The sequence below is a fragment of the Saimiri boliviensis genome, chromosome 4 (assembly GCF_048565385.1).
Source record: "Saimiri boliviensis isolate mSaiBol1 chromosome 4, mSaiBol1.pri, whole genome shotgun sequence".
Taxonomy (NCBI): domain Eukaryota; kingdom Metazoa; phylum Chordata; class Mammalia; order Primates; family Cebidae; genus Saimiri; species Saimiri boliviensis.
In genome coordinates, this window is record NC_133452.1 from 108,167,759 (window position 1) to 108,187,950 (window position 20,192).

A 20,192-nucleotide genomic window follows, 5' to 3' on the forward strand; every position below is an offset into this window, starting at 1 on the left:
TGTGTAGCTGGGACTACAGGCATACGCCACTAGGTACAACTAATTTTGCATTTTTAGTAGAGATGGGGGTCTCACCATGTTGAGCCAGGCTGGTCTCAAACTCCTAACCTCAAGTGATTTGCCTGCTTCGGCCTCCCAAAGTGCTGGGATTACAGGCATGAGCCACTATGCCCAGCTGGAAACTCTCTTTAACTAACATGTCAGTCAAACAGCATATTCACATCACTCCAAAAACAACTTTCAGTCTCTTCCACTCAATCCTACCTCCAACCCCACAGTCAATAATCAATAAATATTCTAATTTTTGCCAGTTTACATGAACTTTGCCTGTTTTTGAATCACTTGTTAATGGAAGAATACAGAATATATTCTTTTGTGTCTGACTTCTTTTGATCAATATTGTCTATAAATATTCATCCATGTTGATCAGTAGTTCATTGTATTGATGACCAGTATTATGTTGTAAAGATACACACAAATTTTGACAAACATCTCAACGGTTTCATTTCTTTCTCTATTAACAACAACAAAAAAACCTTGTACATTTCATCAAGCAATCAAAAACTTTATCCTTTAAACAGAGCAATAGTTAAAGGCTCTTAGCTTTTTGTACTGCAAAAGCAAATATTAATAACAATCAGAATGGACTACATTTGTTTTCATAAGAACAGCCCACTTTCTAGGTCTGCAGTTATATTGCTGTTTACAACCAACTCAACCAAGTCATTCAATTTCTCTTACATGTAGCATATTAGATACTGTTTCAAATGTAATATTATATGCTAAAACCTATTTACCAGGAATCCATTAATAAATTTAAAATTTCCAAGCAATATGACACCAAGAAGTTAGACAAAAAATTGTTGAATGTTTGTTATGTATCACGTTTATGTAAAACACACAAAATTGTGACAGTGCTTTTCTTTTTTTGTGGAATGGTATGATATAGACAACTGAACTTTAGCTAAGGATAATTATACTTGTGTACTTTCCAAGATACTAATATGGCATGTGCCCACTTTACAAATTATGGTCATCATAATTTCTCTGCCTACAGTTAGAGAGTCTATTTGTCTACCTATTACTTTTTTTGAAACTTCTAACAAACCATTCAAATTCTACACTAGTTTCCCCAAAAGGAAAATGAGAATAATCCTACTAGTAAGCATTTGTAGTAATATTTTAATTGCATTATATCATCTATATAATTGCCAAATAGCAATGAAGAAGCCATTCAAAGTCCTGCAGAAAATGAACATTCACTTAGCAATATAGCAAACCTGGGATATTACAATATGAATGGAAGAAGCCTATGAATATTAAAAATAAAACTTCAGGGCCGGGCGCGATGGCTCAAGCCTGTAATCCCAGCACTTTGGGAGGCCGAGGCGGGTGGATCACGAGGACAAGAAATTGAGACCATCGTGGTCAACACGGTGAAACCCCGTCTCTACTAAAAATACAAAAAATTAGCTGGGCATGGTGGCGCATGCCTGTAATCCCAGCTATTCAGGAGGCTGAGGCAGGAGAATTGCCTGAACCCAGGAGGCGGAGGTTGCGGTGAGCCAAGATTGCGCCATTGCACTCCAGCCTGGGTAACAAGAGCAAAACTCCGTCTCAAAAAATAAATAAATAAATAAATAAATAAATAAAACTCCAAAGTACTTAATGACCATTGGTAGAATTTATTTCATAAGTAAAATCTTTAAAAACAAAAAAGAGTCTGATTTCTGTTTATACTTTCAAGCGGCAGAAATATAAACGTTGTTTTGTTAACTTTGTTTCCTTTATTTCTGAAAAGCAGAATCCTGTGTGGTAGTGAAATAAAATGTCAAATGGTATCTTAGAAAATTCTAGCCCTATCAAAAATAATATTAAAACCATGTAATATCATAAAACTTTTAAAACTGTTTTCTCATATTTTGGGGTATCCTTTTAAAATAGTAATTATATTAGTTTTATTTCTCTAAATTTATAAATTTTTTGGTCTTTTTTCAAGGTCAAATTGATAGCCACTGTTGTTTTGAATATGAGACGGTGAATAAAATTGCACACTTACAAGAATCCTGAGAATATGTTACAAACAACTAGACAATTTTTTGGATTCTCCCACTGTTTTAAATATTTTCTTGCTTACCAATAACTTCTTAACCTGTAGGTGAAACACACTTAAAGGCATTAAATTTGAAACCTCGAAATTTAGAAGCAAACCTAGGCTTGTATTCCGGCATTACCACTTACTACTTTATTATCTTGTAGTAGATACTTTAACCTGTCTGAATCTGCTTTCTCAAGTATAAATAATGAGTAACAATACCTGTCTAGAGTCATGAGTGAAGATGGAATGAGATTACACTGCCTGGATCATTCTGAGTGCTGAATAAATGGTTGTTTCATTCTCAGCTGTCCTCCAGCAATCCGGATTTGACGCTCCTGTGACAGACATTTGTTTGTCCACGTAAATACGGCATGCTTCTTGTTTCTTCCTAACAACTTCCTTTATAAATACCAGCCATACATTTACATGTTAACTCTAACCGAGTCCATAATAACCAGTGAGCTCTTTTAACAAAGTGTCAGCAGAGATAAATTTAAAAATTTATGAAGTAATTCAGTGCAATTTAGGGATTACTCATCTTATTTTCACTAACAGATGACTGCCATCTTGTTCAGATATATTTCGCCTTCAGAAAGGTAAATTTAATCACAGTATTGTTTGAGTGGGTTAGCCTGTAACTTGAAGTAAAAAATATTGACAGGATAAAAGGAAAGCTTTGAAACAGTGCAAAGCTGGAAAAACGAGGTTAAGCGAGAAGTAGGAATTAACAATCTTCATGGTTAGCAGATTCATTAGAAGAATTTGCCTTCAAAAATTAGATTCGCTACAGAATTGTGGTAAAGACCAGAGAGATGAGAACAGCCAAAGTAAGTGTTAAACCACCTTGATAATCATGGCTCGGGGCAGCTTAAAACCCTCACGAAAGAGGATTTTTTTTTTAACCTTCCCTGTCTCCCGCAATTAATGCCATTTTTAAAGGAGAAAATATATCACACATCAGTTCTCAATAGGCTACTGACAGGCTCCTCCAAACGCTTAAAAAAACAAAAAACAAAAAACAAAACAAAAAAAAAACCTGTGTGCAAGTATTCCACATGCCATTCCCCCAAACCAGTTCCAAAACCTAAAAATCACCTTCAGGCCAAATTCACGGCTCGTTGGTGATTCACGGCCAGGATCTCGAGGCGGGAACATTAGTGCACTCACCCCGCATCCTCCTGAATCGGCCATATTCGGTAAGAAGACCGAGAAGCACTACCCTTTTGTTTACAATTTTAAAACAACCCAAAGGAAATAGAAGCCATTAAGTGTTTTATGTTAAGCAGTCTCCAATTTTACAATTCATTTTATGAACCCCGTTTCCCCTCCGCCCGCGTCCTTCTCACAGTCCGCGAATCTCACGCACCGCCTAGCCCACCACAGCTCGGCGCGCTCCACACTTCGCCTCAAACAACTTCCCTACTTGGGATCTCCGCCGCCGCTAGAGCGGTCGGCCAATAGAGGCCTTCTCCCGTACAAGTCGTCCCGCCTTCCAGTTCCACTGAAGCCAATAAAAAGGGCCGTCTGGAGACAGAGGCCAATGGGAGCTCGGGTAGAGTCATCATGATTGGCTGCGGTCTCTTCGTCGTGCTGTCTGGGCCTCCGCCTCCGTTACCCTGGCGCCCAGGTTGTCGCCGCTGCTATCCAGGAGTCGCGGTCTCGCCCCTGTCCCATCCCTATGTTCAAACTTCCCGCACCCCGGCAACCTCGGCACCCGCCCCGCAGCCTCCGAAGGAGCCAGGCACCCCCTGTTTGGCAGCCTGACGCCGAGGCCCCAGCCGGGAGTTCGGTTCTGAGAGGGAAGGCAAGGACGCTGGACGCCGCTGCGGTTCTACGGAAGACCCGGCGGGTTGGAGGTGGGCCTTGGGGTCGTCGTGGAGACGGCAGGGGTGGTGGAGGTGCGAGGTGAGGCTAGGATCCAGCGTCGGGGAGCTGGCGAAGGGGCGTTCGTGGATGGGGCCTCCAGGTGGTTCTTAAAGCAGGGAAGATGAAGGGATTAGGGATGGCGAGGATTTAGGGACCGCGAAGGGAAGGGAGACCTAGGAAAATGAGGGAAGAGGTCGGCTCCTGAGAAGAGTCCCGAGGAAGAGGGGTCCACTGGCTCTGCGAGGACTGGGAAGGTAGGAGGAGAGGAGCTGGGAAAGGGTAACTTACTTCCTTGGACCGGGAAGAGAAGGAAAGAGCACAGTGCAGGCGGATCTAGAGAAGGGGTTAAGAGTTATTAAAACAAAACAAAAACCTTGGAGACTCAAGGCTAGAGAGGAGGGGCAGGGCCAAGGGCCAAGATGGGAGAGGAGGCTTTGGTAGCTCTGGGATAATAATAGATGTGTTATTAATAGGACTGTGATTAGAGTGGAAAGCCGTAATTGTCCAGGCTGTGAAATTTCTACAGCTCTTTCAAGGATGGGATGAGAGGAGTAAAGATGGTTAGAAAAAAAAAGTGCTTTTTTGCCTTTTTTGGCACACTTGAGTTGGATTGAGTACTGAGATACACGATGTTTAATGTTAAGTAGACCGCAGGATACTGTTTAACAGTGAAGAGCCCTGGTCCAGTTCATCTGATAGAAATCCTTTTTTTTGTTCACTTTGTTCTTTGGAAAGTATATTTGGGTACACACATATTTATACCCGTCCTTTATCTTCAGGTTAAGAACTTGGATTACAGATCTCTATGGAATCAAAAGTCATCATTCAAATTATTTTTTAGCGAGGAGGAATGGCTATATGTTTTTTAGAATGGTAAAACCGATGTTTCCAGTTCTTTACCCATTCCCTCTTCCTTTTGCATGGTTATTTTAATCTGTTTTTCCCAGTTGTTCCACATTTAAATTCTCTATTACCATTTTAAATATTTCACTTTGTGATTTGGTGCATGTTAGCTAGTATGTTTGTCCAAATAAGTTATAGGAAGTAATAGTTTGTTTTGATTCTCTAAGTTGACAAAGCGTCATTTTAATTATCAAAAAGTAATTTGTGACTTTGGAAAGGAGATTTTTCTTTTGTCAGTCACATCTCTTCTGTGAAAAGTATTGTGGATGTATAATTCTGTAGGACACAATGGAAGCCCATTAAAATAGAGATGCTACCCTGCTGGGTTCTTCTTCTGCCTGTCATTCTTCAACTCCTTTGTGGGATCTGCTTCCTCTGCCCATCATATTTCATATTGTTTTTCCCCATAATCCAGTCTTCTGTCTTCTTTTTTACTCCGTGTTCTTGGCTGCGTCCATCCTCTCCGTTGGCTTACACTATTTGTGTTTTATTAACACTCTCCCAGTTTTTTATTTCTGACCTGGAACTTTTGAGCTTTCTCTGCCAAAGATTGAATACCACATTCTCCCAATTGTGCAAGCCCCAGAACTTTAATATTTACTCAAGTTCTTCTCTATTCCCAGACTTCATATTTAATCTGTCAGCAAGTATAGTTTATCTTTCTTGAAAAACATTTCTGGAATCAATTCTGTACTTTATCTCTAGTTATACTACCTTCAAAACATTGTCATTGATTATCAAGACCAATTGATATTCTTCCTCCAGCTTTCCTGTCCTCCAATTCTTGGATTAGAGATGGATCCTTGCAAATGCCAGGTCTGATAATCTTTTTTTTTTTTTTTTTTTTTTTTGAGATGCAGTCTTGCTCTGTTGCCAGGCTGGAGTGCAATGGCACGATCTTGGCTCACTGCAACCTCCGCCTCCTGGGTACCGGTTCAAGCAGTTCTCCTGCCTCAGTCTCACAAGTAGCTGGGACTACAGGCACACACACCATGCCCAGCTAATTTTTTTTTATATTTTTAGTAGAGATGGGGTTTCACCACGTTCGTCCGGATGGTCTCGATCTCCTGACCTTGTGACCCACCCGCCTCACCCTTCCAAAGTGCTGGGATTACAGGCATGAACCACTGCGCTTGGCCAGGTGTGATAATATTAACCCTACTGAAGCACCTTGGTTTCCAACCCATTTATTAATATGACATAGAGAGTCTTGTGATATCTTCCACCCTATCCAATCCCACTTATTATTACTTTAGCACTACTCCACAGCCAATGCCATCCTTGTAAGCTGGCATTGTTCATTTGGAATATAATGTGAACCATATACATTTTTTCAGTAGCCACACAATAAAATACAAACAGATGAAATTAATTTTAATATATTTTTTAACCACATATATCCAAAATATTACTTAGCATATGTCAAATATAAGAACGATTATAGAAGAGCTATTTTGTATTCTGTTTTATGTACTAAGTTTTTAAAATACCACATTTATTTTACACGTACTACATATGCCAATTCTGTATAGCTACATTTTAGGTGCTTAGGAGCAGCAGTGTTGGACAGCACAGTTGTAAAGTATTTGTAGTTTAGTGATATGCCATGCTTATCTAATGCCTTTTACTTTTACACATGCTACATCCTCTTATTGAAACAGGGTCGTACTTCACTGTCTTTTTTTTCTAACCTCATTTGCCACCCCACTTTTCAAACACACACACATGAAATTATAATTGTCCTTAACCTCTGCTAATACCCTAAGACTCAATTTAGGCATTATCTCCTCTAGAAACCTTATCAAACTCCCTCTGTCCTCTAATCTTAGTTCTGAGTTTACCACGCTTCCTCTGCTTCCTTTTATCATTAGTACTTATAATCTGTCACATTATATATTTTTTCCTCTTGGTTGGGAATTACTTAACAGTAAGGGATCAGTTGTGTTGTACTCATTTTTGTATCTTCAGTTCCATCTATAATTTAGTGCCTGACACTTAGTAGGTGTTCAGTAAAATGTCTTATAAATGAATGAATGAATGTACATTTTTGAGGTTTTCATTTGACTGACTAAACTTTGGGAATATATACTGTACTTAAGATGCTTTAATTTGACCCATTGTTTCAAAATGTTTAAAATAAGCTGATTATGTCTTAAATTTTATGTGTAGCATTTATTGTGATCTGACTGATCATATTTGATTGTACTTTAAATCCAAACTTTGTTGTTTTGTTTTATTTTTATCTAAAAATAGTTTGATTTTTAAGCAAGATTATGCAAATAAGTAGTAGAATAGGAAAAATGCTTAAAAATACGTGGGAACATGTATTAGAGGAGTGGAGAAACTTTATTTTCATTTTATTTGCCTCGTTGTCGTGTGAACTCTTGCTGGCAGCAAAGGTGGCCAGTCAGCAATGTTTTATACAAAAAAGGTGACCTCAGGGATATGTCAGGAAATTAACAGTTTGTTGCTTTTTACAGTTTTTCGTTAAAACTGAGCTCCTTAGAGTCACATGAATTAGATGATCTTTATGACATTTGTATACAATGGACTCTATAGCAAACATTCATTTTCTGATTTGTAGTCAGAGATAAAAGCAACTTCTAGCACTCAAGGATTTTTAGGTTATGTTTTTGGTTTTTTTTTTTTTTTTTTTTTTTTTGGACTGTTTGTGTGTAGTCTATATTGTTTGGGACTTTTTACATTTTTTTTTTTTTTTTTTGAGAAGGAGTTTCACTCTTGTTACCCAGGCTGGAGTGCAATGGCGTAATCTCGGCTCACCGCAACCTCCGCCTCCTGGGTTCAGGCAATTCTCCTGCCTCAGCCTCCAGAGTAGCTGGGATTACAGGCACGCGCCACCAAGCCCAGCTAATTTTTTACACCTTTAGTAGAGACAGGGTTTCACCGTGTTGACCAGGATGGTCTCGATCTCTTGACCTCGTGATCCACCCGCCTCGGCCTCCCAAAGTGCTGGGATTACAGGCTTGAGCCACTGCGCCCGGCCTTTTACTTTTTTTTAAAGGAGAACTTACTTTTGGATGAACAATGTCAAGTGTTATATTTGATAGCCTTCTATTATTGCTGTAACAGCACTTTTGGCCATCTTTAGGAAATAAACAATTCTTAGGAATTGAAATCGGGAAAGAAATACAGTTTTCCTTTTTTTTGCTTTTATCTAGCTAATTCTTTGATTATCACTGAGAGGGAACTAATGAGGTATACAGACAGCTACCCCTCACTCCCCCATCCCCCTCCAACAAACAGCTGTTAATTGATTTCATTCTTGGTTTAAATTAGTTGCAGAACTACACTTGGAATATAAATCTTCAGTGTTATGTTCATCTAAGATCACTTTTTTCCTTCAAAAAAAATTATATTCACTCAATAGTATTATGACTATATTACATTAGTCAAACAGAAATTATTGTAACTGCAGGTGAAATGTATTTTGTTTGAAGTCTTTTTTTTTTTTTTTTTTTTGAGACGGAGTTTCACTCTTGTTACCCAGGCTGGAGTGCAATGGCATGATCTCAGCTCACTGCAACCTCCGCCTCCTGGGTTCAGGCAATTCTCCTGCCTCAGCCTCCTGAGTAGCTGGGACTACGGGCACACGCCACCATGCCCAGCTAATTTTTTATATTTTTAGTAGAGACGGGGTTTCACGATGTTGACCAGGATGGTCTCGATCTCTTGACCTCGTGATCCACCCGCCTCAGCCTCCCAAAGTGCTGGGATTACAGGCTTGAGCCACCACGCCCGGCTTGTTTGAAGTCTTATTAGGTCATCTCAGTTATTTAAAATTAACCTAGAAAAATATATTTCAACTTTATAATAGCCATGACTCTGAGCAAAACTTTTTGATTTGCTAAATTTTCCCTCTTAGGAATTTTAACTTTATAATAGCCATGACTCTGAGCAAAACTTTTTGATTTGCTAAATTTTCCCTCTTAGGAATTTTAGAGATTTAAGTAATTCTTTGGTAATTATTTTGAAAGAGGGAAAATTTAACATTTTCTTTAAAACAAAAAGGGAAATTTTATAAAACAAAATATTCTATTTGAAATAACATTGTCATTCATTTCACAAATAATGAATGGTGGTGTGTTTACTGTCGTGAAGTAAACAGACAAGATTTCTGTTCTCATGGGTCTTAGATATAGTAGGAGAGGTGAGACAATAAATGTAAGATTATTTCCAGTAGTAACAAGGTTTAAAGCAGAGTAATAGGATAGAGTGACTGGGCTTACTTTAATAGAACATTGTCGGGGAGCCATTTTTGAGAAGGTGACATTCATGCTGAGAATAGGAAGAAGAGAATGAACCACTTTTGTGAAGTTCTAGTTAGTGCAGCAAGTACTAAGGCAGTTGGCAACAATCTTACATGTTGAAGGCACAAAAGAAGACTAGTTTGCTGGAAAAAGGAGATTCGAAAGGAAGAGTGATGTAAGGATGGAGAAGTAGACAGAAGGGCTAGACCTTGTATGAGCTTGCAAACCTGGTAAAGGACTCTGATGGCCATAGGAGACCATTGAAGTATATTAAGCGGGAGAGCAGTGCTGGTCTGATCTGTGTTTTAAGTTGCCTTTTCTCACTGCTGTGTGAAGAACTGACTATGGGGAAGCAAGGATGAAAGTGGAATGTCAGTTAAGAGATTATTACAGAAGTCCTACAGAGAAAACATGGATATGGACTAGATTCACATGACTTAGACTAGGGCAGTAGCAGTGTGGATGGTCAGAAATGGTCAGATCTGGAATATGGTGTGGAGATTAAAATATCTGGTATTACATATGATTTGGATGAGGGATGTAGGAAGAAGAAATCCAGGACAATCTTTAGATTTGTGACATGAGTAATTTAGTGGATGGACTTACCATTTAATGAGATCAGAAACATAGGAAAGAGTTGAGATGGAAAAGGGAAAAATAATGATTTCCGTTTAGGACATGTAAATTTGAAATGATTTTTAGATATCCGAATAGAATTGTCAAGTAGGAAGGTGAATATATGAATGGGAAGTCAGTGTAGATGAAGTCTAGATGAGATCACCTAAGGAGAGAGTGTAAATAAAGAGGTCCAACATGTGCTGCCCTGTGTTTTCCAACATTTAGAGATCAGGAAGAGGAGGCAGATTCACAAAGGAGACTGAGAGGAGACAGCCAGTGAGGTAGTAAGCAAATCAGGAAAATAGATCACTATGGACAAGCAAGTAAGAAAAGAGAATGTTTTAGGAGGGAAGGAATGGTTGGTTATGTCAAACACTGCTGTGAGGTTAAGGACCAGTAGGATAGAAAATTGGCTGATGGTGGGAGGGGATGTGCAAAAGAGGAAATAAGAAACTTGGCTGATGGATTTAGGAAGATGACTGTCATTGGGGATCTTGACAGAAGCTGTTTCAGTGGAGTGGTGGGGATGAAAACCTGACTATTGTGGGTTCAAAAGGAAATACTTGGAAAAGAAGTGGTGATAGCATTCTAGGTTATAGATTACTCTTCAAAAAATTATAGGAAAATTGGAGTCAAGAAATTGAGTTTAGATGCAACAGAACATGGAATCAAGCATCAGCTTCATTAGTGCCTCTTCATTGATAGGAATGATCCTGTAGAGAGGGCACAATTGCAGAAGCACAATCCCTGACATTGAGAGATAGTATGGGAAAGAAGATAAGGAACAGAAATGCTTCTTCAGTTTTAGCAGAGTTGAGAGGGCAAAGAGGATGGAATAGATACAGGTGGAAGTGATTTCAAAGATGAGGTAGTTATCATCTGAATGTTACTGAAATATTGAATAGGTCACTCAGTAGAATAGGTCAAACAGTCAGTATAGCCCGTTTCAAGTTTTACTAACTGAACTTTGTGATGTTAGCTCAGCTGTGAACTTGGGTAAGTCATTTTATTTTTCTGGGCCTCAGTTTCCTTAATCTTTGCAAAGAAAAGGGTTTCCTAGGGTCCTGTCCAGTGGTAAATTGTTATGTAATCTTGTTAAGCTATAGTAGTTTTTATTGCTTTATGCTTTTTTTTTTTTTTTTTTTTTTTGAGATGGAGTTTCACTCTTGTTACCCAGGCTGGAGTGCAATGGCGCGATCTCGGCTCACCGCAACCTTTGCATCCTGGGTTCAAGCAATTCTCCTGCCTCAGCCTCCCGAGTAGCTGGGACTGCAGGCGTGCCACCATACCCAGCTAATTTTTGTATTTTTAGTAGAGACGGGGTTTTACCATATTCACCCAGATGGGCTCCATCTCTTGACCTCATGATCCACCCGCCTCGGCCTTAATAGTTACTTTGTTTACCTCATCTTTGTTTCTTTTTTTGGTCTAATTTTTTATGTCTTTTCTGTTTTATTCAACTTATATTCTATTTGCCTGTTTGCTTATTTGAACTATTTTTCTGAAGCCTATCAGCCAGGCATCTACAAGTTTCTACAAGGACTAAGGACTACTTTTTTAAGAGTAAATTTTCACTTAAGTTTCCATTCTTTAGGAAAGCTAAGCTATTTGGGTTGTTATATTTCCTAAGGATGTGCTTGCTTATTAAATGCCATGATGAATTGTAGATGACGTAAGTCTTACACGTAGTTTAGAAAAACCTACCTTATTTCAAAATAGAACTTAATTAATAAGTTTAGCAAAGAAAATAATATGTTCTCTAGTGCTCCTGGGGCTGTTCTTTTTATCAATGTGAGAAACACGCTCACCCATTTAAACCCAAAGAATGGACTCAGGCATGAAGAACAGTGAAAGTGATACTTTTAATAGTGATTTTGCAAGATTGGGTATCTGGTAGGCAGGCACACCCAGGGCAGCTACAGCAGGTAATTTATCTCCTAGCATGCAAGGTCCTCACTGGTCAAGTACTATGGGGTTACAGTCTTCCTGGACGTTGCCTAAGTTTTATTATCCCTCTTATAAGGTTATACCCCATCCCCTTCCTCTCTTAAGTTTCAATTTCCCAAAAATGGAACTTTCTTCCCTTTTATTGGCTGACCCTTCCTTTACATTTGGTTCACTTATTGTGACCTTCTGGGTCCATGAGCTGTGTGGTTTGTTACATTTTCAGGCTGGCTACCAGTGCTTAGATTTATCATGCCTTGAAAGTGGACCATTTAAAATGTTTTCTCATGAATTTCCTCCTCTTTTCTATTTACTTTCTTTGGTTTCATTTTGATTTAAACCCTTCTGGTCCTTGAATTGCTTTAGAAGTTGTTTACTTTTTTTTTTTTTTTTTTTAAATAGGAGAGTGAGTTTAATTTGGTTTCTAATAGTAGCAGTTTATTTTGCTGGTAAGTTATGAGCATTTGCTTACTAACAGCTGTTTTAATTAATCTCTGTGCTAGTCCCCTTACACAGGGATAATACAACAAACCACTGCTATTAAGACTTGCCACAATTATGAGAGATACAAGGATTGAAGATGCCATGCCATTCCATTTTTTAAACCAACCTTCTGGCCAACCCTGTAAGTGGGTTATTAATTCCAGCATTTTCTGCCAGTTTGCTGGCTATAATTGTTAGTTCCTGTAAAGCTTTTGTGCTGGTTACATTTGGGGCAGTATTGTTGGGAATGAAAGTACAGCATTTCCCACCCAGGATAACACATATGTTCCCGTTTTTGCAGGCTTTATGTCTAGCACAAGCCTATTTTCCCAGGCCATTTGGCTGGTGGCCACCTCCTGAGTATAATTGATGAATCTGTGTTGATTATAATAGATGTAGTTAATCTAATCCACATTCTTATTATATATAGTTGACCACTAGAAGAGTGCTGACTTAAACCTGGCAGGTATTTGGTTTCGGGCCTTAAATTCATTAGGCACCCTCCTCCAGGGACTCCTATTAAGTTAACATATATATTGGCATTAAAAGACTTTGTTAAATAGGTTTTGGTGGCATGTGTATTTTTGGGCATCTTTATGGAATGCCAGTGTGAGTGGAATAGCCAATTGGACTAAAGCACAAATCCCAGTCCAGTCAGATGGCAATAGGTTACAGAGGTTCCTTTACTCACAATGCCATCAGCTATTAGCACTGGGGATATGGAAAGCTGAGTGATTGCCATTGCCTTACCACTGATGTTTACAATGTTGGTACAAGTTGAGAGTTCTTCCATGGGCTTATTGAATTCTACCCCCTGCCTAGAGAGACAAGAGGAGTGGTTTATATTCCCTGTAGAGAACGAGGGAATTGCTCTGGGATTTGACATTGCAGTGCAGGAAAGAGCAATGACAATGACAGTCTTTTACAAGTTTCATTTTCCCATGCATCCTTGTTCTGGTATAGAGTCAACATGCAGCGCATTCCTTTAGGATTGGTATTTTATCCTAGGGGAAACAGAACCACCTGAGCCTGAGGTCGTCCAGCAGCACACACATAGCAGTTACTCTTCTTGAGAGCTTGTACTGAAAATTTAACCCATCGGACCCGGGCATTCACATCCTTGTACCCTGCTTCAGTTTCTAAGATTTGCCTTAAATTATTTACCTCAATTATTTTTGCCCTTTTAGGGTTATTATTTGGTGGACTGAAGTGTTTATTAGCATTTAGAGTTGGAGTAGTCCCAGGCAAATGGAAGGTTGAGTTTTTGATTAGTTTGAGAACAAATTTGCCCTATGGGATCTTGCCCTGTGATCTCTGCTCCTAACCCATATACCCAAGACTCCACTTTTGGTTTATGGCTGGATTGTATAGGATTGCATTTTAAATTCTGGCAGTTATTTGACCAGGAGCCCTTGGAGTGTATTCTTTAAGGGTCTCCAGTGTGGAGTTACCCACCCCGTGTTTACTGTCCAACCCTGAAATTGGGTAGTTTACCATATATCCTACCATATATCATGCCAGCTGAGGCAGGGTCATGTGCTACTGTAACTTGTATCTGTTTCAGGGCAAATAAATTTATTTTCCTGTGAGAGCCATCTCTGATTTTTCAAATTCCCACAAGGTAAGACCTAGCAAGCATTAAGTCTTATAGTTTGGGGTGCTACCGTCTTGTTACATTAATTACCAACCTGATTTGGTAGGAAGGAGTTCCCTTGCCAGTTTCCATATTGATCTGCTTTTTGTATAGTAGCCCATTTTAGCCATGTTAACTTCTAGAAATGAGGCCAGCTCATGTTATCTTTTTAGTTTTTTTTAGAGTTAACTATAAGGGTTCCTTAGGTGACCCATGCATTTTTTACAGTTTTTCCCTCATCCCTTCCTGGGTCTCTTTTACTAGTCTCTTGACTGGACTGCAGTGAATCTACCCCATTCAGCTGTTTGCATGGCTGTTTCAATGATTTGGAGCACTTGGTAGGAACCTTCCCAGCTTGAGTGGAGCTTGTCTTTTTTCAAAGTCTTAATCAGCACCAAATCACCAGGCTGCAAACTTAAGAGGCAGAGTTTAGAGTTTGAAGTCCTTTAAGGATGACTGGGTGGAGGATATGGCCAGTATGTAATTTCTTAAGAACTGATCCTTGGTTTTTATAGTAGGGAGATTTGTAGCTCTGCCCACATGCAGGAGCCCATATAATAACTAGTAGGGGGATAATCCCAAATTTTTTTCTGAGGCTGTTTTAATCCTAAGGAGTACTACTGGGAGACATATGGTTCAAGGCATTTTAATTCTTAAGATTAGTTTGGTGATACACCTTTTTTTTTTTTTTAGGCGAAGTCTCATTCTGTCGAAGGCTGGAGTGCAGTGGCGCGATCTCGGCTCACTGCAACCTCTGGCTCCCTGGTTCAAGCGATTCTCCTACCTCAGCCTCCCAAGTAGCTGGGACTACAGGTGTGCGCCACCACGCCCAGCCAATTATTCTATTTTTTAAGTAGAGACAGGGTTTCACCATGTTGGCCAGGATGGGCTCCATCTCCTGACCTCGTGATTTGCCCGCCTCAGCCTTCCAAAGTGCTAGGATTACAGTTGCCTGGAGATAGACTTTTTGAGAGTTTGATTTATTCTTTTTATCTTTCCAGAGGAAGGGGGATGCCAAGGGGCGTGATAATTCCATTTAATTTGTAAACCTTCCATAATTCCCATTAAGACCCTTGAGGTAAAGTGGCTCCCATTGTCTGAATTAATATTTTCCACTAGGCCAAATCTGGGTATGCTGGTTTCCATATTACTTTGACCACATTCCTGGTGGTGGCTATTGGAAGGGGAAGGGCTTCTCCCCAGCTGGAAAGGTGATTTACAGTTACCAGTCTTCCTATTTTGGGCATTTCGGTGTAATTTATGTAAATGCTTTGAAATGGTCTTAGTTTAGGAGGTCTTCCTTCCATGGCCTGTTTTCTTTCTTTTTTTTGGAGATGGAGTCTTGCTCTGTTGCCCAGGCTAGAGTGCAGTGGCATGATCTTGGCTCCCTGCAACCTCCATCTCCCGGGTTCAAACAATTATTCCCCTGCTTCGGCCTCCTGAGTACCTGGGACTATAGGTGCATGCCATCTTGCCAGGTTAGTGTTTGTATTTTTATTAGAGAGGGGGTTTTACATTATTGGCCAGGCTGGTCTCAAACTCCTGACCTCATGATCCCCCTGCCTCACCTTCCAAAGTGCTGGAATTATAGGCGTTCAGCCACCATACCCGGCCTGGTGACCTGTGTTCTAATCACCTTTCTGTTGATTCTTTTGACAGTTATACGACTTCTACATTTTGTTTAGTGAGGGTATAAATACCTAGACACCCATAATTCCTAAGTATGGCATCACACAGAGCCTGGAGTGCCCAGTGACTCCCTTATTAGAGGTTTTACTCACACTAACTCTCACACTGTCCACCATTATCTCGGCTGTCTATTCTGGCTTTGTGCCTCCTGCTGCCCCCATTCCTGCAACTGTACTCCCTGGCCTGCAAGCCTACTTCTTAGTCACAAAGTTAACTTTCACAAGGCCTTGCCCTACTGAGCCCTCCAGATTTAATCTGGAGTATTTTCTCATTTGATCTCTGAGCCTCTGTAGTAATGCAGAGGGAGTTTCCTCTTTTTCTTACTGAATTTCGAATGCCTTTGAGACATTTTGTGTCCTAGGAGTGGACTCTTTAATCCTTTTAATTATTAGTTTCCTAAGATCCTGCATTTGGGCCAGGTCCCTGGGATTATTATTCCAGATGGGATTGACACTTGGAAATTTTTGTTTGGCTGGCAAAACTTTTTGCCTGGGAGGGTGTTGCCTTTCCCAGATGGTTATGACCACTTTCCTCATTATTCTGCTTTCTTTTCCTGTGTACAGGATATTTATGATAGACATTATTTAGCCTAGGTGTAAAAGCTGGGTCCTAGGAATTGGTCTAGCTGGTCTGCTAAACCGAGGGGATTTCCTAGGAGTGGTTTCATTTCCTTTTTTTTCCCCTCTCTTTTTTAGTATAAATGGTCAACTAAAAATTATCTTCAAAGAAATAAAACCAGAAGTATGTAAATAAAAAACCCAAGATAAAGAAGCAGAAAAGCTGACACCATATGAAGTAGCTGTAATTCTTGGATCAGAAGAGACTTTAAACAGAAAATGTCTATGTAATCTCAGAGAAAAAAATATATTACCTCAGTAATGCAAGAACAGTATAATTATTTTAAAAATCAGCACAAGAAAGTTCTTGAAGATATTGGCATCATGTTTTAAATAATGGTTTAGAAGATAAATTGCGTAAAACTCTTCGAAAATAGAACAAAAAAAGAGCAGGCTTATTTAGGAAAAATTTCAAAAAAAAAAAAATGGAAAAAAATGGTTAATTATCTGAAAAGCAATATAAGAAAACCTCTGGTGCTTAAAGATACAGATTTCCGGCTGGGCGCGGTGGCTCACGCCTGTAATCCCAGCACTTTGGGAGGCCGAGGCGGGTGGATCATGAGGTCAAGAGATCGAGACCATTCTGGTCAACATGGCGAAACCCCGTCTCTACTAAAAACACAAAACATTAGCTGGGCATGGTGGCGCGTGCCTGTAATCCCAGCTGCTCAGGAGGCTGAGGCAGGAGAATTGCCTGAACCCAGGAGGCGGAGATTGCGGTGAGCCAAGATTGCGCCATTGCACTCCAGCCTGGGTAACAAGAGCGAAACTCTGTCTCAAAAAAAAAAAAAAAGCTGGTAGATATTAGGGATGTAAGAAATGTTTTTTTCCCTTTAATAGGAAAAAAAGAAAATTAGGGATTAAAGGAAAAAAAATATGTAAAACCAACATGTAGTAACCATATAAAATGAAGGATGAATTAAATCCTCATCTTTTATAGTCTAAAATTGCTTACTCAAGATACAGCATACACATAAAGGTATAAGCCATTAAAATGGTTTTAGGGAACAGAATTTGGATAATAGGATATTTAATTTAAATAATAATATATTTATTAAAAATAAATATTTCCTTTATTTTTATGGAACTCTGGATATATGGCGGGGGGAGTCGGGAGAGAACACTGTTTTGTATATTCTTCCCTTTTGCCATGGAAAGTTTGTAGGCATCTCAGATTTAGATAGGACAGATCATAGAAGCTACTTCTGTTACGCAAATGTAAACAGAAATAATCTTCATCTTTACCATTTAACCAACTTTTAATTATATTATTGGAATTTAAACTGAAAGTTGTTGACAAGGAACATCAGTTATAATTTACTGAAATCTAATATGTATTTGAATTAGTAATATAATTGTTGATATTTACCAAGTTCTTACTGTGTGTTATTGAATTATCTCATTTAACCCTCACAAGAATTAGTTACTATTAGTAGTTACTAGTAATATTACAATTTTACATATAAAAAAATTAGACTTACACTGCAAGGTAAACTCTCCAGATTTACACAGCTAGTGAGTGCTAGAACCACCCACTTGCTTGTATCATTATCCTTTTTTAAGACAATTTTTTTTATGTGTAAATATTTTTTCACATGGTTGTAGTGAAAAATTCAGGCTAATTTATGTATTTTTAATACTAATGCTTGCCATAGAAATTGTTGATTTTAGATATAATAGCTTATTGTGATAGAGACTGTGATTGGTAGAGACTCATACATCATGAGTAAAATCAAAGATACGTTTTTTTACCTTTTAAAATCTTCTAAAGAAAATTTCAAACAAATACAGTATTGGAGATACTAGAATAATGAATTTAAAAGTCTTCATCAATCAGTTACATAATCATCAACTCACAGTCAATTTTATATAATCTCTACCCTTACCCATTTTCCTTTGGGTTATTTTGAAGCAAACCCCAGACAATTTTATTTATAAATATTTCAACATATATCTCTAAAAGATAAAGATTCTTTAAAAAAAAAAACCACACTATCATTGCCTCACCTAAAACAATATAATTCCTTAATATTATTTATGTAGTCAAGGGCTGGACGTGGTGGCGCAGGCCTGTATTTCTAGCTACACAGCAGGCTGAGGTGGGAGGATCTGAGCCCAGGAGTTCAAGGTTGCAGCAAACCATGATCATGTCACTGCACTCCAGTCTGGGCAACAGAGTGAAACCCTGCTAAGAACAATAAATAAATGGTGTTTTAATTTTCTTGATTATAATTTTTTAATACAATTTATTGTAATCAGGATTGAAATACTGTCCATAGATTGCACTTGGTGGTTGTTTCTTAAGACTTTCTTATTGTATAAATACCCTCTTCTTTCCTCTCTCTTGTACTGCTTTCAATTATTTCATTAAAGAATCTGGTTTTTCCTGTAGAATTTGCCACAGTCTCCATTTCTTTGATTGCTTTCTTGTACCTCAGTCTCTCTAGTACTTTTTAGTGTCATTTACCTTTAGAGGCTTGATTAGATTCAGGTTTAGTTTTTGTGGGGAGGAGGGGATATTACTTCAGAGGTATTGTGTCCTAGCAGACACACATGGTATCTGGTTGTTACTTTTCTGTAGTGATACAGCCATTTGTGATCATTATATAGCTTCATTATTTCATTAGCAGTTGTGAAATGGCACTCCTCTAATTCTGTTATTTTAATATTTTTTTTATTTGTTAAGTAGAATAATTTCATAAAGAAATATTTCCCCTTATCTAATATTTTGTTATTTTCAGATAAAGCTTTTTAAGAGTATAGGCAAGATGTGTGTGATTTTTTTTTTCTCTTTATATATAAATTTTTAAATTACATGAGATGGTTCCCTAGAATCTTCCAAAGGTAAATAATTAGATTTTCCTAAAGTATATCATATGAACTCAAGGATTTAAACACTTTTGATATGTTTAAATCCTGATATAATTTGTTTAAGTGACAAATTTGCCTTGTCTTTGGCAAGCAGTTGTGTGAAGTTGGCTCCTGAGACCTTTTGACTGATATTCCAGTCAGTAGTGTCTGATAGCTTCCTTGCTTTCTAGTATGACCAGATTGCTATATTCTTAGATTAATTTTGTATGTTTCCTCCCTCAGACATGGAATCAGGTATTTCACAAGGAACTTTAGGTTCTTTCAATGGGAAGTGGTATATAGACATTGCATCTGGGTTCTACGCATGTTCCTAGTTTTTTCCTTGTTTCTGGAATTTTTTTAGGAGACAGAGCGAAGAAGTTTTTTTAGAAAATAAATAGATAAAAGCCATCATAAATTCATACTGACTCTCATAATTCAAATTTTGAATGTCAAAGTTTTTTTTGTTGTTGTTTGTTTGTTTGTTTGTTTGAGATGGAGTTTCGCTTTTGTTACCCAGGCTGGAGTGCAATGGCGTGATCTCGGCTCACCACAACCTCTGCCTCCTGGGTTCAGGCAATTCTCCTGCCTCAGCCTCCTGAGTAGCTGGGATTACAGGCACGTGCCACCATGCCCAGCTAATTTTTTGTATTTTTAGTAGAGATGGGGTTTCACCATGTTGACCAGGATGGTCCCGATCTCTTGACCTCGTGATCCACCCGCCTCGGCCTCCCAAAGTGCTAGGATTACAGGCTTGAGCCATCGCACCCGGCGTGAATGTCAAAGTTTTAAAACTCACATTAGTTTATATTTACTTCTTTCGTGTTGAAAATTCTAGTGCCCAACTGCAACAATAATAATTACTCATTTGTTTTATTTCACAGTACATATGTATGTCTGAGAATAGTAATACCAAAATGTGGTTATTGAAATAGCTTTAAAAATTTTTTTGTACTTTTTTTTTTTTTTTGGTCATTATATCTCACTAGGAATATAAAGTCAAGGTATGGCCTGGCACAGTTGCACACACCTGTAATCCCAGCACTTTGGGAGGCCAAGGCAGGCTGATCATGAGGTCAGGAGTTTGAGACCAGCCTGATGAATATAGTGAAACCCTGTCTCTACTAAAAATACAAAAATTAGCTGGGAGTGGTGGTGCGCACCTGTAGGCTCAGCTACTCAGAAGAATCCCTTGAACCTGGGAGGCAGAGGTTGCAGTGAGC

At 38.7% G+C, this 20,192-nt stretch overlaps 2 protein-coding genes across 5 annotated transcripts in view; one reads left to right on the top strand and one right to left on the bottom strand.

The window, feature by feature from the left end:
* The window catches only part of SH3BGRL2 (SH3 domain binding glutamate rich protein like 2), a 165,881-nt gene extending 162,203 nt beyond the window's left edge, over positions 1-3,678 (bottom strand). Inside the window, exons 1-2 of one of the 3 annotated variants that reach the window (XM_039467917.2) lie at positions 3,465-3,678; positions 2,318-2,433 (exon numbers count right to left, since the gene is read on the bottom strand). The gene's annotated coding sequence lies outside the window, so the exon portion shown is untranslated. The other 2 variants (XM_039467919.2, XM_074398031.1) reach the window with 2 other exon arrangements.
* An 11-nt stretch (positions 3,679-3,689) lies between these two features.
* LCA5 (lebercilin LCA5) overlaps positions 3,690-20,192 on the top strand; it is a 67,787-nt gene continuing 51,284 nt past the window's right edge. The window contains exons 1-2 of one of the 2 annotated variants that reach the window (XM_074398027.1): positions 3,717-3,954; positions 14,507-14,626. The gene's annotated coding sequence lies outside the window, so the exon portion shown is untranslated. Of the gene's footprint in view, positions 3,955-14,506; positions 14,627-20,192 lie in introns of both variants that reach the window. The other variant, XM_003923265.3, reaches the window with a different exon arrangement.